General features: G+C 33.0%; 1 non-coding gene across 1 annotated transcript; it reads right to left on the bottom strand.

Moving 5' to 3' along the window:
- Positions 1 to 2211: 2211 nt before the first annotated feature.
- Positions 2212 to 2427, bottom strand: LOC124888383. Its single transcript, XR_007046509.1, has one exon. It is a non-coding gene; the product is annotated as a small nucleolar RNA U3 (small nucleolar RNA).
- Positions 2428 to 4944: the final 2517 nt, after the last annotated feature.

The raw sequence follows: 4944 nt of genomic DNA, 5'->3' as shown, positions 1-4944 counted from the left end.
TCCTCAAGAAGGGTTTTAAAACCAATGTTTCATAAGTGAGTGTGATATGAGGATGTAATTCTCACAATCAATCACAATTAGTATTTCCACAACCAACCACAATGATATATTCATAACCACGTAAGCCAATATTCACTCATTATTTCCACCATCCATGAAGTTCCACATGATTCATATGTAGATAAAGTATGAATATAGCACAATATACCAATTACACCACATTAGGAATTTCAACAATACAACACAATTATTCATATATATTTCAGTCTATCCACATCACAAAGGACCTCACACGGTCACACATATCATATAATATCTCCAAACCAACAATTACATCATATATAGGCCCCCACGCGGGAATAATACATTAAGATAGCCAATTTTATGATTAGTTCTCATCTCCTTAACATGCATTTTGTATTCAAATTAACTACTCATCCCAATCCAAAAGAGTTAAGCCATAACCTACCTCAAGGCCAAAAATTGGTCTCCAACACTTCAATTCACGACCTTATTTCTCACAAACTATCCCAAAATTAAAAAAATCAAGAAATAAAATATCTACATGTCACAATAAATCCAATGATACTCATATTGCCTAATATTAGTTTGGGGTCAAAACAGACTCCCAAAATGGGTTTCCCAAAAAGAAGGACAAAATCTTATTTTTATTTCAAAAATGTGTTCCCCATATCTTTAGAAACCTACATCTAAAAACTCAAGTAAAATAGAGTTAAAAATGAGATTCAAAACGAAGAAAAACTATTTTTAAACTTTATAGGGTAAAATCTTCTAAATCCGTTTAAAATCAAGAATTGAGGTTGTTTTGAAAATGAAATCAAGGAAAAACAAGTAATATAGCATTAGAAACATTATTCAAGTGAAAATGAGTAAAATTGAGGTTTAAAATCACGTCCTTAGATTTCAGGATTTTTAGAAATTAATCAAGAAATTCACTAAAAAAAATGGTGAATTCTAATCTCAAATCCTTAAGAGAATCAAGAAATGGATGTTAATCTAGCTTCCTAAGCACCCACAAGCTTCACTTTTAAGCTCTCACACTATTTTATGGTTTAGCTCTCAAGAGGCAAGATGAAAAATGAGCTAATTAACGACCTAAGGGGTCTATTTATACCCCGTCCAGGTAATTAAATTTGTAATTACATACCCAGGTGTGAAATTGCACACCCTTGAAGTAGTAGGAGGTGTGGCGATTGCCAACCCCTTAGTACGATTGCACTACCCTCTCTGCCGCATATGTGTGATCGCCACTCAAGTGGTGCGATTGCACATGCACCAAAAACCAGCTGAAGCTCGAAAATTCTTTCAAGTTTTTGTCAATGCCTTGGGATTCATTCAAAATCCAATGTACGTAAACAAACTATGTAACCATACTAAATTCAATGCTCTAGACTTAATGGCGATGTCATATTTTTGAAAAGAAATTATTTTCACAATGTTGACCCCCGAAACTCAAAATCATAATTTTTCAAACGGAGGGTCGAAATGAGATTTAAAAGCCATAAAACCACACCAAATATGTTACCACCTTAAAATTTATGTTCTGGAAATACTGGTACAGTCCATTTAGCCCTTTGTCGCACGGATCAAAAGATAACTACAGATGTTCATAATAAGGCTCTCTAAGCCTCCAAAAACTACAATATCGCATAAAAAGCACCAAAATGAATTAGAAACCATGCCAATCAAACCCACACCCTAGAAACACCATAACATAATCATGAAGAGGGGTAAAATAGTTAAATCACATAAAAATACATGTTTCACATATTTCATCAAAATTTTATGTCGTTACAGTATTTTGGTTGTGATATATCATTTTGTGCAACTATCTCCATAATAGAAAGAAAACAAAATTCTAGTAGAACCAAATAGGCATTCTACATGTGCACAATCTAAAACAATGATTTCATTCAGTTGTAGCAATCAAAAAAAATTCAAAGAAAAACATATGTCAACATTGATTCTGAGAGTAAAGTATTCTTCATCAACTACATACCTCAAGCATTTTGAGATAAGCCAAGAACATTGAAGATTTTCAATCACTAAATTCAAGCTGAGGTGAACAAAATACTCCTCTAGCAATTCATTTTTTTGTTCTACTGGGAATTAATTTATCAAAAATTATCCTCGATTAAAAAGAAAGATGCATATCCTTATTAGAAAACATAATAACAAAAAGAGATGAGAAGTCCGATAGTCAATCATGAGACAACCTCTAGCCCAGGCAGACAAGGCTGAAAAATATTATCAACAACACCATGATCACCAAAAGCCATGGAAGTTGTTAATTAGGCTCTTCCCTCTTGGCCACCATTCATCCATGGACTTGGTTTTTTGTATCCTTAGAAATCAAGGATACAATGGTAATATCCTATAGTACAGATCTTGTTCAAGTAAGGTCATGTCCAACTAAGTTGATGCAACAACATATAAACACTAAGTAGCATTGCTAGCTTATCGATGTGGGGCACGAGGTTGGGAAAAAATGTATTCAACTCCAGTATTGTCATTATGAGTGGACATCTGCAACCAAAAACTACCTAATTCTTACAATTTATACATGTGATTTCTATTCTGAGAGATTGATGAATTTGTATGCTATAAAAGTATATAGGTAAAATTGATTAAAACTAAGTTATGTGCAATGAGAAGAGACAAATATTATTGAGAAATTGTTCTCAACTATCAATCAATTCATAGGCATCTGAACTAGACCAAAACAATTGAACTTTGCATTTGTTAAGAGTTGCATAAATGCAGGCCCCGCAGCCATAAATTTTGTTGTAGGTACGATCACTTGGGTCGGACTTAGATGGGCACCCCTCCAAGATTGTGTCCCCCTCAATGGAGTGCACTATTATAGGTTTCTATATAGTTATAAATAATTGGGTTGTCTAGATATACACTCAATACCTATATCATAAGTCAATTTTTCTCAAAAGTTGAATAATTTATCTCAATAAGATATTTCCAAATCTATATGTGTTATTTAATTTACATAAGAGAAATTGGCTTATGCCCAGTAAATTCTACTTATCCTAAGTGAATCTATTAAATGAGGGTTGTTAAAGTGTATACTGTAGCATTAGTTTTTGATGCAGTAAAATAGTTTTCACTATTTTTATTATTTTATTGATTTAGTACAGATTTAGTTACTCTAGGCAATTAGTTAGTTGAGTAGTTATGTAAGTTGTTAGTAGTTATTAGAAGGTTCTAGAACATCAAGTGTGACTCATGTAATTTTATAAATACCAAGCATAGTAATCACATTATGTAACTCTTCTAGCTTATCAATGAAGCTAACTTCTTCTCTTTCAATACGATAATAAAAATACACTTTTCTTCTTCAGTGTAGTCAGCTTCTACTCTTATAGAGTTGAATCAGATGTTTTAAGATGTTTTAACATGGTATCATAGCCATTGATTACAGAGGTTTAGAAGAGACATTGATAGAGTTTAGATCTCTATTGTGGAGAGATTCTCAATATCTGTTACTAGCAGAATATTTTAGTAGTTGTAGAGAAATCTCTTATCTCTGTTTTCAGTTATTTCCAGCAATTTGGTGTGTATTATCATTGGAGGATTCAATTTTGATTCTAGTGGAGTTTGATCTCTACCACAAAAAATTTTTAAAGGTCAGAAATGTCACCCAAAATTGATCCAAGTGATCCCTTGTTTATAGGAACATCGGATGTGTCTAGAGCTACCTTGATTCTAATTAAGCTTGTTGGATTAGAGAATTATGGATTATGGATCCAATTGATGAGGATTGAATTAATGGGGAAAAGAAAATTTGATTTGTGGCCGGTGCTTGTAATAGAAGTTTATATAGAGAAGAATTGCATGAGCAATAGGAAACTTGCAATACCTTAGTGTTGTCATGGTTAATAAGCTCTATTAGTGCAAAAATGTTAAGTGGCATTGTATATGCCACAAGTCAATTTAAAGTTTGGGAAGATCTGAGAGAAAGGTTTGACAAGGTCAATCACATAAGGCTCTATCAGTTACATAGGGAAATAAACTCACTATCTGTAATACGCCACATGTTTCTAAGTTAGGAAGTAAATAAGTATTCCTACATATGAAATCTTCTATCCTATGATTCATAATTGAGTACATGACTTACAATAAATATCCTAGTGATAGGATAGCTTATGATGCATTAAGCATGTTCATATGAGTCACTTAAGATAATACAAGCTAAGAGTTTTTGAATACATCAAGTTTTAATATTTGATTTTGCAAGGGTCATCTTTGAATGAGTATAACTCGATGTTAATTTTGTATTATGGCTGATTTAGACCTACCAAATTGTACAGAATCAAATTAGCTTTCCAACGATATCAATTTTGCCTTAATCCAATACCCGAGCAAAAAGTTATGCCCATTTTTGTGAGAGACAGTAAGCATAGGCGATTGGTTAGGCGCTGCCCAACCCAAGCATAGACAATTGGTTAGGTGCCGCCCAACCTAGCTTAGTAAATCACTTGGGCGCCGCTTAAGTCAGTTCCAGGTGCCAAAAATACTCTGTTTTGAGTTATTTAAGGGTAATTAAGTCTTTTAACACTTCTTACATGTCCCTAAACTTAACCTAACGAAATATATAGCTTCTAAACATATTACAACCCTATTATCATCTCAAAGATCATCATACAAGCGCACTAAAAGAGAAAAACAACTAGGTTTGCATAACTAATCTTGAAGATCTGATTTCAAGGAAATTCCTCCGTCAATCATCAAGAATCTTCCTTCTAAGGTATGTGTGAGTTGATTTATGGATCCCTTTCATCCATAAAGCTAAAAAACCCTCTTTTTCATTATAAAGTATGATTTCTATATTGTTGGGTGTTGATGATCATGTTGTTAATATTGGGTGATTCCCAAGATGGAATCTTTATATGTTTTTTTGAATTTCATGGT

Source organism: Capsicum annuum, chromosome 10 (assembly GCF_002878395.1).
Source record: "Capsicum annuum cultivar UCD-10X-F1 chromosome 10, UCD10Xv1.1, whole genome shotgun sequence".
NCBI lineage: Eukaryota > Viridiplantae > Streptophyta > Magnoliopsida > Solanales > Solanaceae > Capsicum > Capsicum annuum.
This window is presented reverse-complemented; position numbering and strand designations above follow the sequence as displayed.